Source organism: Cnephaeus nilssonii (genome assembly GCF_951640355.1).
Source record: "Cnephaeus nilssonii genome assembly, chromosome: 6".
NCBI lineage: Eukaryota > Metazoa > Chordata > Mammalia > Chiroptera > Vespertilionidae > Cnephaeus > Cnephaeus nilssonii.
In genome coordinates, this window is record NC_137077.1 from 41,111,062 (window position 1) to 41,132,983 (window position 21,922).

Genomic DNA, 21,922 nt, shown 5'->3' on the forward strand with positions numbered 1-21,922 from the left:
AGCATCAATTAGGTCAGTGGTCAGCAAACCGAAGCTCTCGAGCCACATGCAGCTCTTTGGCCCCTTGAGTGTGGCTCTTCCACAAAATACCATGGCCTGGGCAAGTCTATTTTGAAGAAGTGGCGATAGAAGAAGTTAAGTTTAAAAAATTTGGCTCTCAAAAGAAATTTCAATCATTGTACTATTGATATTTGGCTCTGTTGACTAATGAGTTTGCCGACCACTGAATTAGGTGAATGATGCTACCATTTTTTTTAAATATTAAAAATAGCAATTGGTTTGAAGAATTGGTAAGAGCAAGGAAAATGAATTCAATGAATTCCATATTGAACATGCTAAATATGGTGTGTCTTTTGGTCATCCCAATAGATACATCCAGTGGACCATTGGCTATGTAGGTCTGGAGCTCAGCGTGGAAATCTACAGAGATATAGAATCTGTCTGTTATCAGCATGTACAAATATAAATTTAATTTCCAGTGACTCAGAGTAATTTAAATTTGGAATAGCAAAAAGTTTGTCTAAGTTATGGTTTATGGAAACTTCTATTTTAAATCTTTACTCAAAACTATAGTGATCTTAATAGTCAAATTTGGTCAAAACTAGTCCCGCCCTAGCTGGTTTGGCTCAGTGGATAGATTGTACGCCTGCGGACTGAAGGGTCCCAGGTTTGATTCTGGCCAAGGGCACATGCCCAGGTTGCAGGCTCATTCCCCAGTAGGGGGCCTTCAGGAAGCAGCCGATCAATGATTCTCTCTCATCATTGATGTTTCTCTCTCTCTCTCTCTCTCTCTCCCTCTCCCTCTCCCTTCCTCTCTGAAATCAATAAAAATATATTTTTAAAAAACTAATTAGTCCCAAATGATTGTAACTGTGGCATATTATCATTACTTGCTTGAGTTTTGTGATACAACTCTACATAATTAAAAATGTTGAATGGCATATATACTTTTAAAATTTAAAATGAATTAAAACTAATTTTATTTTAGGTTCCTCCCCTTAAAATAATAGAATATCATAAAACTAGGATTGGGCATCTCTGGCCTAAAATATCCACTGGAGAATTTGGATAGAAACTTGAAGGTGAGTTGCTATTAGATATAAAGAATACAATATTTAATATTCATGCTCGTAAGATTTCTTCTATCAAGCACTGAATGGATGCAAAATTCAACCCAACTTATGTTCCCTTGCAGTGATGACACATTCTGCAGAAAGACTAAAATACAGATATTAGATAAGCCTAATACAAGTATTCCTGCAAGAATACTAAATACTTATTAAGAATACTAAAGCACTTGAATTCTAGAGTGTTTTTAAGAGCAATGTTATATTTATCAAGAAGAAAAGGAAATGAGAAAATAAAGCAGTTGAAAAGTTTTAAAAAAAGAGAGAGAGAAAAAAGTCAAGCCTACTTATGGACAGCAGGGTGGCTCCCTTCGTCTTGACCAAGCTACTATGATGTCCTAAATTTGTTGTTTTGATATGAAATTGTTGTTTACACTCACCAGGACAGCTCATCTTAACCACACCAGCTTATAAGTCTTTCATTGCCAATCTGCTGAATATGAAGCCAAAAGTTAGGAAGAGACGTGTTAACTAAGAAAATCACCTTTAAAATATTTTATTTAGAAAGATCATTTTACTTTGAAAATGTTATTTTATTTTATGTGTGTATGAGGCAACAACAGCAAAGAGACAGAGAGAGAGAGAGAGAGAGAGAGAGAGAGAGAGAGAGAGAGAGAGAGAAGAAAGAAAAATGCAACCCAACTTTAAAGTGTGAATGTTGCAATGACAAGAAATGTTACAACCTTAGGTGTCCAAGGAGTGACTGATTTGTGAGCACCGTTCCTCCTAATGAGTTGTGTGTTGTGATGCAGAACTTATATTCCCTGTAGACCTTGTGCCCTCAGAACTATTAATTTATCTTTTGTGAATTAACACTGCCTTTGTTAATCGCACAGGGTTCAGCCATTGTCAAAGTCCTCATCCACTTGGAGAAAATAACGAGCTAAAATATCAGTGTCCTCTAGGTTAGTTTGGGTAACAGAGTGGACTCACACAGCAAGAAAACCTTTTTCTTTATAAGGAAGCTCCTAAGTTCTGTGATTTAACACGAGCCTGTAGTAAGCAGAGAGTTATTTGATGCTGAATTCTGAGCAAAGGGTTCTTTGTGGGAAGGTCTGTCAAACAGCATAGTTACCATGGCAACCCTGGCTAGATAACCCATTTGGGAAAATACTAGTAGGACCTAACACTCTATCATCTGTCATTCAATAATTTCATGTTCATAATAACTAGGAAATCAATGGCTCTCCTCTGAGACAGTTTGTGGAAAGGGCAGGCTTGCTATTGGCAGCTCACAGCTTCTATTTGCATCTTTTTGTTGTGGTTCCTGTGCCAGGTTAGGAGTGTGAGAAAGAACTTGTTTGTTTGGACTGGCACAAAGATTAAAGGCAGGTTCCGTTTTGCAATCTAATTACAACTGTAGTGTTTACATGTACAGAGGAGAAGGAACCAAATGGCATATTAATAAAGCATTTCCTAGACTGTTAGGAAGTAAGGTTCACCTAATATTAACATTTCACATTTTTAAATTCTGCAAGAAGAGAGGAGTCCAGGTTATCACGTGACTGGCATGAACAAATTCAGTAACATAAACGGCATTTTTCTTATCTTAGCTTTCTAATTAAACTCCTTATCATTGTAGAGGCGGTGCTACCTGGATGTTATGTACAGAATATAAAGTGATCATAGGAAAGTAATTAAAATTCTTAAACATGCAACCCGTTGACTTTACATACAATTAGTTTTTAGAGTGTGAGGCTTGATAATAAGGTGAGCTAGCTGAGTAGAAAAATATACACTTAATAATTGCCTTGACAGTATTTATCAACTGGAAAAAATGCCAGGAATAATTTCAGTAAATGGATATTATAAATAAGAAAGCCTGATAAACTGAGAGCACCAAGTGAACAGAAGAGAAAAATTAAGCTTTTTGTATTCTATAAAGGAAGGGCTATTTCACCTTCGTGGAAACATTGGCAAGGTACTAATTCATACATTATGAGAAGCTCATTGTTTTTAACTCGGAAGGGGTTGGAACCAGAGTGATAAAGATGTTTGTAAATGACTTTTCTTCCAGCACAACAGGTTTGAATTTTAAGCGGCTCCCAGTGAAGTACTATCATATAGAAAAGCTGTGTTTATGTAAGTTTACAGAATTCAAGTTTTGTCAAAGTGGATGTGTGGGAGCTGATTACTAGCAAAACATCAGCTTTTTCAACATAGGAGATGAAGTTTTCTAAAGAGAACGCTTTGTGTTGTATCCAAAGGAGGAGGAGTTCTCTAAAGAGCTGTGCTGACTGTGAGCATGTAACATAGAAATATTATAGACCCCTCTTTGTCTAAAACCTGAGGCTTACTGAAGACTTTTAAAATCAGGATTTTAACCATTTTTCCCAATAAACAATATGCTGTTCTTGATGAATTTTCAAAGATCTGGTTGAGCAAATTTAGTGTTTGTTTCTCTCTTTTTCTTTATTCTTCCTGAGCTTTCTCTCTCTCTCTCTCTCTCTCTCTCTCTCTCTCTCTCTCTCTCTCTCTCTCTCTCTCTCTCTCCATTTTCATCTTCCTATTACTTTGGGGGCTGCAAGATATTAATTTTTATTGTTAATACTTGTTTGAATGAAAAAATGAATACTTCTTGTAGCTTTTATTTGAAAAACATCCGCAATATTTCAGGCTATGTGGGTACATGGAATCCAAGTTGTGTCAAAGGCAAAACTATTTCTATTATGGGATGAATTTTGGCTCCATGTAGTTTTACATTTAAGAGAGGGTTGATAATATTTCCAAATACAACAACGGAGATAAGAAATATAACAAATGTTGAAGGTGGCAAAAAAAATTTAAGTCACCTAAAGTCTTTATATAGAGGGATTTACTGTACTTTTGTTGTAGGAAACCAAATTTAAATACCTTTTACTTTTTAAAACAGTTAAAATCTATGCTATTTTGTTATTCATTGGTTTAGTACATATATTTATTGAGTCTATCAGATCCCCAGGCACTCAACTGAGTACAGAAGTTACAAAAGGACAAGACATCAGTCTTTAAGTACAGCTCAGTCCATTGGGGAAAGAGTTAAGTAAACAGAGGGATTCAGCGGGAGGCTCTTTCTGACAATATTTTGTGACACTTCATTTATTTACTCCTTTATAATTGAGGATTCAGAAATACCAACATGTGAAATTTCTCTGTATTCTCAATAAAATTCCAATAGTAAAAAAGATACTTTTCAATATTTTCAGTAACATTCAGAAACAACTAGTGTTAGCATATGCATTAATTTCATAGGGTTACCATAACAAAATACCATAAATTGGGTGACTTAAAATAATAGGAATTTGCTGCCTCACAATTTTGGAGGCCAGAAGTCCAAAATCAGGGTGTCAGCTGGTTCATGTTCTCATTGGAGCCACCACCGGAGAAGGAGCCTTCTGGATCTGGTAGCCCAAGGCCCCCTGAGCTTGTGGCCACATAACTCCACTCTCTCCCTCTGCCTTCACGTGGCATTTGCCCTACCTCATCACATGGCCGTCTTCTTATGAGGACACTAGTCATACTGGATGCAGGGGTGGAAAATGTCCAGCCGGAGGGCTGTATAAGGCCCGTGAAATCATTTGGTCTGGCCCTACTCAGTCATTAGGGGTGAGTTAATTAAATGTTTGACCAAACATAGCAGGATAACTTTTAAGTTGATAATTTTGTATGGCCCGTGAATGATGTTATAAATATCCAAATGGCCCTTGGCAGTAAAAAGGTTCCCCACCCCTGGTAGGGGCTCACCTTACTCCAGTGTGACCTGATCTTAACTAATGACATTTGCAATGACCTTGTTTCCAAATAAGGTCACCTTCTTTTAGTTTGGGGTAGGGGAGGGGGCACAATTCAAGCCATAACAGTATATAAACTTCCATTCCAACTTTTTACCTTTAGCAAAAATGAAACACTATAAAAATAGGAACAATGGCACATATGTTTTCTTCCAGAAAGATCGCTAACACTTTTTTTCATGTTTTTTGGGGCATGGTCACGGGCAGCTGATGTACTTTTTTGGTATTAAAACCATGAGCATAAAGATTTCCTAAAAACCATGTATATTCTCATATGCTGGAAAATATACACACACACACACAATTATAACGATGGTTCTTCTGAAGTTTTTGCATAATAAGTCAAAGTCAGTCTTTACATACATGCCACTGTTTGGAATTCTTTACCACAGGCAGTTCTATAATAAACATATCTACAGCTACACTATTTGACTATTGAGCCTTCTGTTATTGTCTTGGCTTAGCCTGAAGTGAAATATTATTCGTGATTTAAGTGATGCAGGCTTTTTCTTTAGTATTTAGAGTATCAGAAGGTACTCTGGCTAGGAAGAAAAAATGCTACAGTGAGATATAAAGGAAGACTGATTTAATTTAGAATCCTGATTTGGCTTAATGGCTCTGACTGCAGAATCTGTCTTGGCTTTAATTCCCTCATCTTTAAAAATGGAAGGGCTGTTGCCAGGATAAAATGACACACCCTGAGAGAGTGCCTCTTTCACTGTTGGGCATATAGGAGCTACGCGGAAAAGGGGAGTCAAATCCAATTGGGAATTCACAGTAAGTGGAGCCTAGGCTTTCACAACCAAGTGCCTAGAAAGGGAGAGCATGGAACACACAGAACCAGTGTTCCCCCAGATGTCAATACAGCTGTTCTGTTTGCAGTTCCTATCCTCTTTTCTAGCCCTATTGCCTTCAACTTCCCAGGTAGGAAAAGTGAAGGGGAAGTAGGAAGATGGCAGTCCCCATGGCCACATTAGAGATATGTATCACCTCCCTGGGTTCCTCGATTTTCAGTCATGGGTTAGATCAGAAAACTTGTACCTGTGAGTGAGGAGTAATATTGATCAGACTGACTCCTCTCACTGGGTGAAAGACAAAAAATCAATTGATACAGAAGTCCTTGTTTATCAGGCATTGATCAACTAAAACACAGACATTTCATCTTGGGTTTGAATTTTTAGCATGTTAAAGAACTTGGAGGATAAGCAAATTATGGCTTACTTTTTCCTACTGGGTTATTGCTTCACTGAATGCTGCTTAATTGAAGCAAGAATGCTATTTCAAGTAAAAGGCATCAAAAGACATTTCATTTAAACCTAGTTAATGCTTTACAAGGCCCTACAGGTAAACAAAATAAAGCAGCTATGTCCTTCTCTTTCACCTTCTTCTATTAAATTCAGTTATTAATGTGATCAGCAGCTTTTTCTTTCAGGTTGTTAAGCTAAAGAGAACTATGCTCATTAACAGAAGGAGACAAAGACATTGAGAGAAAACAATAGAAAAGAGGGGTCTAAGAGCCTAAGATCTCAGGCTAGTCCAATGTCTGCTGTACATGTCTACATGATCTTACACAAGACCGCTTATCTCTCTGGGGCAATTTCCTTAGATATAAAATAGAGTGCATTAGATCAACTTTAATATTTTAAGGTTTAGAGTTCCCTCATTGAAAACCTTGTAGATTTTTCCCCACCATACCTGGATATATATAAATACAATTTTATGTGTAACATAATAGTAAGAGATGCCCTTGAACCACACATATGGGCATATCTGACCTCTATCCCCAAGGTCACTTCATGGCCCAAATGACTGTTTCTTCTTCAGTCATTATGTTCACTTTATTTCTGTTGGAAATATAGCAGGAAGGAGAAAAGGTTGTTGAAAAAAGGGAGCAAAGGGCATGAGCCAGCAGTGACTTAAGAAAATTTCCTGGGACCTGCCACATGACATTTTGTTTCCATTGCATTGGCCATAAACTTGGCCACACTTGAAAAATGGTACCAAGTTAAAAACTGGGAGTTCTTTTACTTGGAAAAAGGGAGATGTGATATGAAGTGACAACCAGCAAACTCCACTATAGAGACATAGATACATACTGAGTAACCAACAAAAATAAAGATCAATATAATCCCCAGGGAAAACAAGATTTTGTAGAAGAAAGAAATGTAATCAGAATATGCCACACGACTCATCAGTGAATTGTATATGTATATAGTTATGATGACAGAATAACTGAATATTGATTTAAGCAAAAAATGTGATAGAATAATTAACACCAAAAAGTTAGAAGGGAAATAAAGAGCTAAATCCTCATTATCCACTATAGAATTTCAGTACTTAATATTTATAACTCTAAAATCTAGAAATAAGAGTAAAGAAGATAAGCATTAATCAAATTTTCACAAAAGTAACCAAAATGATAACTACGATGATGAGAAAATAACACAATGCTACTATAACAAACAAATCATCTCATTTTGAGCCTTAGAAAAGGTGTTCCAGAAGACGTGATATGGTAAGATGAGTAGAAATTTATGGTTCAAAGAAAAGTGTTCTTCATTCAGAAGGACTAGCATAGCCAAAGGTCCTAAGTAACAGGTAGCAGGGCAGAGCACATATGAAGAACTGAATGCAGGCTAATGACTGAAGGAATTGCAGCAACAACTGAGGCTGGAAAGGCAGAGATCTAATCATGCTGGGCCTGCAAACAGTATATGGATTTAGGCATTTAGCTTTAAGCCACCAGGAATTCATTAAAGGTTTAAAGTAAGGATGTGGTATGACCCAGTTTGCATTTAAAAATACACCTCTAATCTGGATGAACAGAAAACATGTGGGAAGTGTTGGAGAGAAGCAGGGTGTATGTAGTAGGACCAGTTTTGTACAGTTCAGATTAAAGATGATGGTAATTTCACCTTGGTTGTATGCAGTAAAACAATATAGACATGTGAGTGCAACTGAGATACTTAGAAGCAAAAGTCAATAGGACCTGTTTTTTCTTTTTAATGTATAAAATATTAAAAAATTAAAAATAATGTCTAACTTTGTAAAATTCAGTTACTAATTTAGAACTTTGCTTTTTCCTCCTAAAGCCTAGCAGTATATACTTCCCCGATATAAACAGAAGTTGAATGAATAAACACCTTAGCCCGTGTATAGGAAATTTTATAAAAATGTATACTTATATTATAAAATTTATAAAAACTAGCAGCCTTTGTTATAAGGCGCCCATCAGTTTTTGGTGAAATTTTGACTTTGGGAAAATATTGTAGTAAGGTATAGAAATGTTTTTCTTCTGTATTTAAGGGAAGAAATTGGTTATCTTTTGGCAGATAAAACATAATTATTTGAAAATGAGGAGTTGTGTCCAGAAGGCATGCTTTACCATAGCAACCTTAACACCGAGTTGCAGTGTGTCTTTCAGTTTTACAAAAGGGTAATTTATCACAGGAGGAATGTGCTGAATGTGTCGCATTTTACTCTCTGTTTATTTAGTTAATAATCAAGATCTTGACTCTGGAAATAGAATTATTCTAAGTTTGGTCTGTTTTCAAGCTTGCAAATATAATATGTGTATACTTCATATTTATTTTGTTTTAAATATATTGAAATTGACTAAGTCACCCGAGCTTACACAGGTTCTAAAAGCAAAGCCTTATTTTCACTTTCTTCCGTGTCTTTACAACTGCATAATTGATGGACGACCAAGTATTTTCCTCTGAGACTGACAGACATTTTTTCCTTATCTAAGTCATTAAAATTTGAGAATTTGCACATAGTATAAATTGAAAAAGATGATTTGAATAAAAATGTGAATAAATGTACTGAATTTATTTTTGTAGTTGTCCCTATTTTCTCCATGTACTTATATATCTATTGTATTTTAAAGTCTGGTAAGTCTTTATTTTAGAGATATCATTTTTTCATTGTAAATAAGATAATCTTTTTCTTCTTCCTTGAAGACCAAGAATGACAAAAGAGGGACTTACTTCCTGATTAAAAACACTTAGCCTTTTATTTTCCTCAACATGTATTTTTATATACAGCTGGAAATGTGGACCAGTTTAGCCACGGGAGATGGCTACAAGACCAGGAATGAATTGTTTTCTTTCCTCCCTGGGTAGATGTTTTAGTTTTGTGCAAGTTGTTCTGAAAGTGTGTGTCGGATTAGGCTTGTTTTCTTCACATTGCAGCAGAGCACTCCTGTTGAGTCCAAATATGTGTAAATTTCTCCCAAAACACTACCATAACACCCTTACTTAAAAGCATCATGTGCCTTGATGTTAAAACTTTGTGCTAAGAGCATCTGTCTTAGTCCATTTCGACTGCTATAATAGGATACCATAGACTGGGTGGCTTTTAAACAACAGAAAATTATTTCTCACTGTTCTGGAGCCTGGGAAGTCCAAGATCAAGGCGCTGACAGATTCATTATCTGCTGAGAGTCTGCTGTCTGGCTGATAGACAGCCATTTTTCTCACTGTGTCCTCACATGGCAAAAGGGGGTCGGAGAGCTTTGTGGGGTCTCTTTCATTAGGACACAAGTCCAGTTCATGAGAGTTTTGACCTCATCACCTAATCACTTCCCAAGGCCTCATCACCACTTCCAGCACATTGAGTTTAGGTTTCAATATATATATTTTGGGGGATACAAACATTAATTCTATAGCAGCATCGAAATTCTATGTTCTTGCCCTAACCGGTTTGGCTCAGTGGATAGAGCGTCGGCTTACGGACTGAAGGGTCCCAGGTTCGTTCTGGTCAAGGGCATGTACCTTGGATGTGGGCACATCCCCAGTAGGGGGTGTGCAGGAGGCAGCTGATCGATGTTTCTAACTCTCTATCCCTCTCCCTTCCTCTCTGTAAAGAAATCAATAAAATACATTTTTTAAAAATTATATGTTCTTCAAGAAACAGGAACTTGACTTCCTGTATGAAGTCAAATTTTGTCATGTATGAGGTCATATTTTGTTGTTTATTAAAACAAGTAAAGATGTAACCTCTGTTTAACACTTCCAGAAATGGAATATTGAGATGAATGGTATAGCCTGACCAAAGGTGATTTTTAAATATTCTTATTTGAAAAATAAATTGCCATATTTCCTCAATTCTAAAGAAACTCATTTTTAAATATTTTCACATTTTTTGAAAAGTAAAAAAAAAAGGAGGGGGGGCTTGCAATTCATACCTGCCTTTAATGTTGTAGTGTGTGTGTTTTTCTCTCCCTCCCTCTGCCAAAAGCTGATATCAAATTGATGGTAGCTTTATAGGCAATGCCATCTTTAGCCAGAGGAAATTTGGTATGTGCTCATGTCAACACAAACTAATTAGCATCACCTACTTTCAGGGAAAGCAATTAGGAAAACTACTGACAAGGCTAATAGCTTGAGAGATTTATATATGTTTTTTTCCTTATTGGCCACTATTTTAGTTCCACACATCTTATTCAATCATCCATTAGTACCTATTGAATGTGTGTTGTGTGTCGGGCAGTATTCAAGGTGCAGAGGTGGTGCTTGTCCTGTAAGATGTCACAGTCCAGCAGGCAAGTAGGATACAATGTCAGAAATTTCATAATAGCAATAGTTACAAAATGGTGCGGAGGCACAGAAAAGGAGCCACCGGGTTCTGCTTCAGAAAGAAGGGAAATCCTCACAGAAGGGGTAAAGTTTGAATTCTCAGATGGATTAATAGTATTCAGAGTAGAGGAAATAACATCACCCAAATTACACAGGATAAAGGTATATGAGAATGCTGGAGAATGGCAAGAATATACAGTGTGCGTCAGGGGAGTAGAGGTAGTTGAAGGTTGAAGCTGTAAGGCACATTGTGTGGGTCTCAAGATTTATCCACACTTTCTGAATTTATATTATATTCCTTAGAATTGAGGAAATGTGTGTATATATGCATTTGTATGTATATATGTGTATAAAATGACAACATAATCAAACATATTAAGTTCCTTGATAGTTATATACCACACAAAAAACCAATTCACTAATTTTCTAATTATTCTTACAGCAGATAATAGTCTTTATCTTATGTATGCATCATATAACTTGTGCAATTACAGATTTGTATAATTTTATTTTTAAAAAATGAACAGCGAGAGACAAAGTAGAATTTATACAACTCAAATGGGGTTACGTATATATTTTTTTCTTGTTCCTATAAGCATTCTTCCGCAGCAGATTATCATTTATTTGAATTTATAACTGACAATGACAAACAACAAAACTACATGCTGTTCACATGTATTCACTTTTTAAAAATAGCAACACGCTTTAAAATCTAAATTGAAAAACTTGGAAACATTGCTTTTATTCTATGGAACATTAATTGAAAGTAGAATGTCATCCTGAATGAATCATTGCTATCATTTCTACTGGTACATTATCTGGAAAGAGTAACTGGAAGAAAGATACTGTGAAATACATTTTCAAACTGACAAAGCACTCTAGCTTGCATCAAAACAAGGAAGTAATCGTAGTTACTACATATAGATACCAACTTTAAAAACTGCCCTTAAGGAGTTTCATTCCTGGTTTAAAAACAAAAATCCCTGACTTGTTAAAAAAAAATTTGTGTGATCATGCTTCATTTAAATCTAAAGCAAGCTGCATCTCTATAAATAGTCATGACTTTGTCCTATTTGAAATGGTTAAACTGGAGATTGTATGAGATTCACTACATTTTGCCTGTGGCTACTTTTTTGCCATGAAATTTCAGAGTTGGCTGTTATGTAAAACAAAGCAATTTCACTGCAGTCTTCCTTGGAGGACAGCTCTGATATACGAAGGAAGCCTTGATCTATTGCTGTTTCTCTGAGTGGATACAAAGGCAGCCAAAAGAGAAGGCGCTGGCTGGAGAAGAATAAGTTGGGTGACCAGTGTAGGGTGTAGGTGTCCGTGGTGAGGTGACTGCTGTCTTAGATCAGTATCCAGCTGATGACCCACAGTCTGAGAGCCAGTCAAATGTGACAAATCTCCCCTTGCAATTTGATGGGATGCCCTGCTTGGCTTCTTGGTGCCAGAAGAAAAGCAGATTTCAGATTGAAGCCGTGGAAATCCATTCTGAGATAAAGCAGGATTTCCTATGCTAATTTGTATTATTTTCCATAGGAAATGAGACTGAAAGAGAAAGGCTTTGTGGAATAGACATTAGCAGTAACCCTGTATTAGGATCCTTCCTTTTCCCCTGGTCTTTTTTTTTTTTTTTAATATATTTTATTGATTTTTTACAAAGAGGAAGGGAGAGGGATAGAGAGCTAGAAACATCGATGAGAGAGAAACATCGACCAGCGGCCCCTGCACACCCCCTATCGGAGATGTGCCCGCAACCAATGTACATGCCCTTGACCAGAATCAAACCTGGGACCTTTCAGTCCGCAGGCCGATGCTCTATCCACTGAGCCAAACCGGTTTCGGCTTCCCCTGGTCTTGAATGTCGTTTCATTTGGGTGTTTTGGTTTTATGCTTTTTTTAAAAAAAAAGTATGATGGCTTCTGTGAGAGTTTCCGTAAAGCCGTGGTTGGACAACCAAGTACCCACTGCCAAGCTAGTGGTTCCGTGAGCTGGAATCCTGTGAAGTACCTGTACAATAGTGCAGCAGCTGGTGCCGGCTGCAGTCTGTATGTCAGTGTCTATGTTGGGACTTGGGATCCAAATAGACCGTGAGCCGGGTCAGCTTAGCACAGACCTAAGCACCCCTCTGACAGCTGGCCCAGTAACTACACGCTAGCCAATCTTGAGAGAGAGACTCATGGAACAACATTAATTTTCTTCTCCAGCAGACGGCAAGGTAACCGAAGCCAGGTTGATTGTGCTGCCTTGGGATTTTTACCTAATGATCTTCTGGAAAGCAGGTGCATTGGCAGGGATTTTAAGCTTCTGAAAACCCAACTACTATTACAGAGTAAACCTTTGCTGCCGTGGGGGTTTTATAGGAGTGGGGTGCATTAGTGTTAGATCATTACGAAGCATTTTGCTGACTACTGCAGAATTAACGACACTTTTATGACTGGCGGGTAATGACTGTCAAGAAATAAGAGTTTATATCTGTTCAAATGGTAATTTTAAATCAAACTAGCCAGCTGTTAGATGCATCCGACGCATGAGGAATTCTTCTTGGTAATGTTTGGTGTTCCTCTTACATCCATCATGTTATTAGGCTATTACTTGGAACCTTGGAATTGTTTTGCATACGCTTGATGTAAATTTTATCATGACAAAAGCAAAGCAGGTTGTCACTTCTAAGAAGCAATTTCCATGTCCCTATGGAAACTTAGCTTTCTTCAGCATTGAAATACTTGAAATTACTGCTATTTGTTGAATACCTTTTTTTTTTTTAAGTAATACTGTGGGGTTTTTTTATTATTATTATTTACCTCAAGAAACTGTACCCTTAGTTCCCACATCATTGAATGCAAGGATAACTCATCTCCCTTCCCACACTTCTAAATTGTTTATGTCTTCACTTTGTCTCTTGTCTGAAAAAAATATTTCCTCCAGTCAGTATCTATAGCCTTTTCTGTTTCTCTCGCTCTCTTTACTTTTAGCTCCTCTATATTTGTTTGATCTCTCTTAAGCATCTCCAATCGCTTCTTTCTTAGAGTCATACTATTTTTCCTTTTTAAATTTATTTTTCAATTAGAGTTGGCATACAATATTATATTAGTTTCAGGTATACAGTATAGTACTTAGACATTTATATACCTTACAAAATGATCACTCTGGTAAGTAGTATCCATCTAGAACCATGCGTAATAGTGTAGCCAATATAGAAAAAAATTTAAAATGGCACTACCATATGACCCAGCAATTTCACTTCTGGGTATTTATCAGAAGAAATTCAAAAACACTAATTCGAAAACATATACTAGTATGTTCATTGCAGCAGTATTTACGATAGCTAAAATATGGAAGCAACCTAAGTGTCCATCCATAATTGAGTGGATAAAAATACTTGGTACATATACACAGTGGAATGTTAGATTCATTGCTATTTTTAAGTATGCAAACAAACAAACCCTCTCTTGATCCTGCTGTAGTCTACAATTTCATTTTAGCTTCCCCTTCTTTCCATTATAAGCTTCTTGAAAGAATAGTCATCAACTGTTAACACTTCATCCCTTGCCCCATTTCTTGTTCAACTCTGTGCAGCTCTCTCTGGCTTACTCAAAGCAGCTCTCTCAAAAATGACTGATGTGTCTCAATCAATAAATCTACTACTCCTCTCACTGCACCCCTGCCTGAAATTCTCAGTCACACCTGACCCTACCAAGGAGCGCCTCATTTTTGAAACTGTATTTCTGTGGATTTCTACTCCCTTGACTCTTGCTTTTCTTCTCTGGCCCTTCCTCTTCTGATTTCTTTATCTAGGGATACACAGAGGTTCAGTTCCTGATCCCTTTTTAAAAATATCGTTTTCTTTGAATTCCCAACTCATTACCTCAGTTTCAATTATGTATTGGTGACCTTCACATTCATGTCATTATCTTTGTCCTCTCTAATCAAAGCAGTCTTTCTTCTGAGAAGTGCCTCAGTGTCATCATACCCAGCTCCAATCTGTTTACATAGTAGCTCTTCCTCTGGACTTGCTTATTTCTATTAATGACATAGCCTGTAACCCAGACACCCAATCTTATAGATGGGCTCATTGTTGATTTCTTCCAATCCCTTGCCATTGACTTGGCAAATAGTTGTCCCTATCTCTGTAGCATTTTTTTTCCCCACTTATTCTGTCTGTATACATGATCTTTCCATTTCCCCTTTTCAAGACCACTCACACAATATTGTAAAAAAGTTATTTTTATTATTAATACTGTTATTAGATTCCTGTTTATTTCTTCCAGTTAAAGAGTTGAGAAATTAAAATAACAACCTGAATTTTGGCACTCCCTTACACAGAAGTCTTCTGTAGCTCTTTATTACCCACTGTAGAAAGAACAAATAGAGATCATTAAGACTCTTCCCATAACAGTCAAGTTCATCTTTCCTGAGAGGGTTCCACACTTCACCCTGCAGACTAAATTACGTGCCATGCCCTTAATATTTTCATGCTTTCTCAACCATTCATCTTCTCTTCACTATTTTTTCCAGTAGCCATTTTTCTTCAACTCCTCCACCATTGCCTGCTAAGTCTATCCCACCTTACATTTTTCTGAGAAATAGTCAAAAATCACCAATAATAAAATACATATACATGTATCATACATATAAAAATAGATTTCTTAACCAGGTAATATCACACAGTGATTAGTATACAATATCTCTCTGGAGAATTCTGTTTAATGATTTATTTATTTAATTATTTAAGGTTAGCAGATTACCCATGTGTATCAATAAATACTTGTTGAGTGAGTAAGTGAATTTAACTGATTGTTTTTAATTAGAATCTCTTGGCTCATTACCTTGGTATTTCTTAGGCCTGACAGAGTTATCAATTTTGCTTTTATTTGTAGTTTTATTCTCACTGACTTGCACATTGTTTTATATGTTACACCTATGGGACTAGTTAAGTAGGTTTATCATTAAAGCCAAAAAAAAGGAGAGGCAATACAAGCGTAACTTATTTTCATAATACTAATTAATATTAAAATAGAGTATTGTGTATCTGCCATTACAGGATAGAAATTGTAAAATATACACTGAGTGGCCAGATTATTATGATCTCTGAATGCATAATAATCTGGCCACTCAGTGTATATCCTATATAATGAAAGGCTAATATGAAAATTGTCCCCTCCACCAGGAGTTCAACCAGCAGGCAGGCCGGCCAACCGCCCATGTCCCCTCCCCCTGGCCAGGCTGGCCGGACCCCACCCATGCACGAATTCATGCACCGAGCCTCTAATATATATACATAGATAGATAGATAGATAGATAGATAGATAGATAGATAGATAGATAGATAGATAGATGATAGATGGAGATAGATGATAGATAGATAGATAGATAGATAGATAGATAGATAGATAGATAGATAGATATAAATATACACTGAGTGGCCAGATTATTATGTGTTCAGAGATCATAATAATCTAGCCACTCAGTGTATTCTCAGTCAAATGAACTGTGTGTCACAGGTACCTAGCAGATTTTCTGGCACTTCAAGGACTTTTGTTGGTTATTGTTATTATAATAAATTTTCAGCAACAAAATCAATCAGAAATCATTACCAGTGTCCAAAAATTTTAAATATACACATATACATAAATATGTAACTACACACAAAATACACATCTCATTCTCCCCATGTGTGTGTACGCGCATGAAATGAAAATTTCTTTTGTCAGTGTGACATTTATCTGAGACATTTACAAAATGATTAGCCCAGCTCCTGTCCTCCAGTAGCTTCTTTCCTTTTATGTAAGCTTGTCCTGGTGTTCCTAAATCCTTACCTTCTGATTGTCTTTATTCAGCAGCTCCTTTTTGTTTGTCAAAATTTGGCAACATGTGCTCACCTCTAGCATTTGTTGTTCATGTTATTTTGCACTCCTCAGCATTAATTTAAGTTAGATAAATTTTTGAGATTCATTCTACTAGGACAATTTTTCCCCAATTTTTTTCTGAATCTATGTAATCTGATGCTCTGACCTTTTGCATGTAAAATTGTATACTACCGTGGAAGTTTTGCCCAGCTTCTAATATTAGTTCCATAGTCCTGAGTCTGTCCCCAAATCAGTTTTCATTTTTCCATGCCATTGGATTCCCACCCCCTGCCCCAGTACTTAAAAGGTTAATATTAACTAAGCTGTTAAAATTTTGAACAAGTTAGTAATTGTAACCTATCCAAATCATTCCCAAAGTGGTAAAACTCCCGGGAGCTGGGATAGGAAACGATAGTCTTCTCTGAGGAACAGTATTTCATGTGAGCCTATTAATGATTCCATGAGGCAGAAACTGCTAACTTTGTTGCACATATGGGAAACTGAGTTCAAACTGTAGAGCTAGAATTTAAACCCATGACTTTTTTATTTTGCAGCCCATGTTGTTGCACTACTCTTTCAGTGATGAGAAGTTCCTTGTGCTCTGGAAATTCCTATTCTCTAAACCACATTAAAAACCATTCATCCCTTCAGACCCACTCTCCTTCATTTAAAAAAATAATTTATCACTTGATTTGGAATTATCTTAACCTACTTATGCTATGTTTGTTTGCTACAGAGTTTTGTCTTAACCCAATTAAGATGCAAACTTATTACACTGCTCGTGATGAATACTCAGTCAATTATGTCAGGTCATGTTGCTATATATTTCTTTACACAAAATTGTTAAAGAGGTCCCTAGAAGCCATCATGACCTGTCATTGAGTCATGATGAGTTGAGCTTTTTTGTGCTAACTTATTTAAGTAAATAATTTCAGAAGTCTTGTCTTTGAGTATTAGTCATGCTCGGGTGACAGTTTTCAAATCCTTATAGGTGCATTTAGGTGCATTTATCCTTCATAAAGAGTTGGATGCAGGTCTGGAAGCTCACTTGAATGACTTTCCCCAAGTAGTGAGTCAGGGATCTAGGCTCTTTCCCCGTGTGACTCCACTACATTGGGGTGTCTTTTGTTTGCAGGTATGTGGTGGACACATTTGGTCTTTCCCTACTGGATTCAATCACTAGACTGCTGGGTGTACTTATGCCTAACTAAGAAATAGGCTTACACATAGCTCGATTCAAAACACCAACAATTTTAAGAATTCCAACCGGAAACCACAATTTCCAAAGTGTACTCTCCATTACCAATCCTTTAATACCATACACTTTATGACCTTAATTACTATCAGTGCCTTATCACTACATGCTATTCCTTTTGAAACATATTTCAAATGCAAGCAACTAAGCATCATGGAGGTTGAATTTAATGTCTAGAAACACTAAAAATCAAAGGAGAATCATATATTTTATAATAGTAGATGTATTTATACATTTCTTGATCAATTATGGTACATTATGGGAAATCCTCTCATTAACCTAGAATTCAATAAGCAGTCACTTAATTTCCTTTGCCTGGCACCAATACCTAGAATTTGGGCCACTTACTGTCCCACTAGGAGATGGTGGGCTCTTTATGCTTAACCACATCCCTGATCTCAGATGCTAAAACTCAGCCTTGCTATAGGTCTCATAAGAAATTGTTCATTAGTACAGCCCATAGGTAGGACAGGTTTGGTAAAGTGCAAATGGTGACAATGACTTAGATCTAAGCACAACCTTACTACAAACTCTTTATTCATGGGATACAGGATTAAAGACACTGTGCTACATGAACAAGGCAGAGTTCATGGACAAGGCAGAGTCGTAGAGTTCATCCCATCTAGATTTAAATCTCTGCTTTGCCACTTACCAGCTGTGTGACTTTGATCAAATCACATAGTATCCTGAGCCTCAGTTTTTTATGTGAATAATAACCACATATAGCTCATAAAACTTTTGTGAGACTTAAAGCACTTTTGATGTAGTAGGTGCTTTGTAAATGGTAGTTCCTTCTGTAAATTAGTAACAAAGGCCCAATGATATTCATAATCATATAAGTAACCATACTGGAAATTATAGTGATAGGAGGCATTCAAGAGTGTGTCTGGTTTAGCACCTTACACCTAGGTTTGGAGGAGGGAAAGGGATGCACACATTTGAATTTTCTGTGGACTGTTTGAAAATGCATACCCATCCAGATCTGCTGACTCGGGAGCCCTAGGATTAGAGCTTGTGTATGTGTAATTTGAAAAAGCTTCACAAATGAGTCAGATACATACACCTAGTTAAGTGCCATGCTCTAGAGGCCCACACAGAGCATGGTAAATAGGGGATACTGAGCAAACATTTTGGAATTCAGAGGATCCATGTCTTGGCCCAATTCCTACCTCCATGCCATAGCTCCTTCCTGGCTACTAGTCACTATGAGGTCAACCATCATTTATCTTAGAGGAATCCAACCCATCCCAGAGGAAAATTGATGTTTCAAAGTATATATCCAGCCATTTACAAAAATGCAGACATGAAAATAATATAGCTGCCTGCTTTTTTGGATACCTTCACAATAATAGAATTTAGACCCTTCAACAAGATGACATTATAAGCTGTAATAATATTAGCTAATATTTATTGAGCACCTACATGGAACAGGCTCCAGGTAAAGCAAATGTTCACAAGATCCCTTTTTGGTAGGTACTATGAATATCTTTATTTCACAGTGAAGATATTGAAGCATCTAAAGGGTGTCTAACTTGTTTAAATTCATACAGAAAGTTTTTAAAGTGAGGTTCAAAGAGATTTTTAGATGTCTTCAAACTCCAAAGAGAATTCAGGTGCTCATTCTGATGATAATGGTGTCCCAGACTAGCATTTGTATGTAATAAGGCATTCTGTATCATCAGATTCACAGAAATTGATTTGTATTGACATATTGATTAGTAATGCTAATGTTTTAAACAGCCATATTAGGGCCATCCTCATGATAAAAACAAAAGTAGCAATGGGATAGGGTAGGTCTGAAGATGCTGAGACCACAGTAGGAAAGTAATTTATCAGGGTCCCAAGGTGGAGAAGACTTGAACACCTTATTAAAATAGCTCATCTCTTTGCTTGCTATTCCCTTCCCTGCCTTATTTTTCTTCATTTATATGTACTTGATTCTGTATATGCATGTATATTAGCATCCAGGGAATAAAAGAGATAGTAGAAGTTCTAAAATATCCAAGAAGGATGACCCTCTTAATGCCCATCACATCACCCTGAGTTAATTCCCTGCAGAACCTCTATTATTGCTGAGATATTTTATGTAATGATTATCTGTTTACTTATTTATTCCTTTCTCTCACTATATGAGATCTGGGACCTTTGTATGTCTTAAATATCATTATAATGACTGAATAGGTATACAGAGTCCAAGGCTGAAAGAGGAGAGCTCATACAGTGCCAGATAGAAAAGTAGAGTCTAGAATCTATTAAGGTCATGACAGAGAAAAATAAACCAAAGACAAAAAGAGTGGTGTTAGTAGAGATGTGACCTATGTTCCCAGGGAAGTGAGGTTAAGAAGGGCTTATCAATGTGTGTTTGTAGGCAGAGAGAAGCAATAACCCAACAGTTGGCTCCTTATACTATTGTAAACTCCAAATGCTCATGAGTGAAGGAAAGACCCAGCTGAACCTAGGAGAGTGGTCTGGGAAGAAAAAAAGAAGGGATTGAGCAGTTCAAATTGACAGTGCTCGGCCATTATGTATAGGGAGAAGAAAGAGCCAAAGTAGATGCTCAGAACTCAGGCATGAGCTCTGAGATAGTCAGGCCATTCTTTGATGCAGAGCACAAGTAGAGCAGCAGTTTCAGGCAAAGAGAATTATGCCTTAAGGTTTGGTATGCTGAGTTTAATGTACTGTGGACTATGCTAACAGCCCATATGTTAATGGACTAGTCAGTGAATAGGTGGCTACAAAGCTTAAAAGAGAAAGTAAGTCTGGAGATTCAAATTTGGAGTCACTAGCAAATCAATACCTTCATTTTTCTCAGAACCTCCAAATTTACTTAAGTTGCTGTTGATGAATATTCCTTAATATAGAGATATGACCGCCCTACTATTAATACATATATATATATATATATATATATATATATATATATATATATTCCCTACTATAATAAATATTAAGAAGAAAACATATTCTACAGTTGATGCATATTCAATGCAGCAATACCCCATCACCAGTGGAGTGCAGTAAGGTTATGAAATTGCTTAGATTTATTCAATCTATTTTATGCAGCCAAGCTTGAGGACACAACTTGGAACCTGGGAGTTAATTTTCTACTACATTCTGGTCCTTGGGGAAATTTTCACATTGCTGTGTGCTACAACCATCTCCAAAATGCTTCTTCTAGCCATGTAGAAATTTGTCATAATGTTGACTACCTCTGAGTGACAGGCAGTATAAAATCCTGCGTAAGCAATGGATCCAGACTACTTGGGTTTGAGTCCTAGCTCCCCCATTTTCTACTAATGTTACTGCCCGTATCAAGAGGAGATAGTAATAGTACCTACCTCAAAGGGTTGATATGTGGATTAAATGAAATCAATAACTTTTCAGTACTAGAGCAATGACTGCTATTTTTAAAATTCTAAATAAATGTTAGCTCTTATTTTCAAAAATGTTTATGGATTATCACCATGCTCTACTCATAATAATGTTCAGTAAATACTGGTTGAACAAAGTATTTACTGAGCATTTACTAGGCCATTTTTGTAGAACTAAAAATGATGATGGTAATATTCGGGGAAAACCCACCATGCTACTTAAACATGAGACATGACCAAAATATGATACCTGTTAAAGTACATGGCCAGTTGGTCTATATATGGTTAAATCAAGAAGGCCAATATTATACTGGGCTAGATTAATAGTCATTAAAATTCCTCAAGGAAATATCATTGGACTACCTATTCATAATTGCAAAAATATTGCTTCATGCTGTCATTGGTTTCTTGCATACTTATGTCCACATTATGCATTAAAAGAAATAAATAGAACTTCAGAGTTATTACTTTGAATATATTACATTACATTCTTTACACAAAAGAAGTATGTGTGTGTGTGTGTGATATTTATAAAAATGATTATTTCCTATGTCACTATTTTTTATATGAAAGACTGAAAAACAAACAGCCTTTTAGAAGTTTTTTAATGATCAGCATAAGTGTACAATAGCAAACAAAGTGGACAGAAGTATGAATATAAAGTTTCAATTAAGTAAATGTCAAATAATGTAGTAGAGATTTATTATCACAGCAAAATTAGAAACAGATCACCTGGAACTCTAAACTACAGATGATTATTATTTTACTCATATTATTATGATTATTATTGGCTAATATGTATCAGGTACATACTATATGACTGGTATACTTGACACATGTTATCATCACAACAATTTTATCCCTTCCAATCGCTGTTTGGTAGATTCTGTTATTATCCTTGCTTTAGAGATGAGAAACTAAGAAACAGAGAAGATTAAAAAATAATAATAACTTGCCCAATATCAGAT

General features: G+C 36.4%; 1 protein-coding gene across 1 annotated transcript in view; it reads left to right on the forward strand.

Moving 5' to 3' along the window:
• PDZRN4 (PDZ domain containing ring finger 4) overlaps positions 1-21,922 on the forward strand; it is a gene marked incomplete at both ends in the record, with an annotated part of 347,625 nt that overhangs the window by 178,710 nt on the left and 146,993 nt on the right. The window lies entirely within an intron of this gene.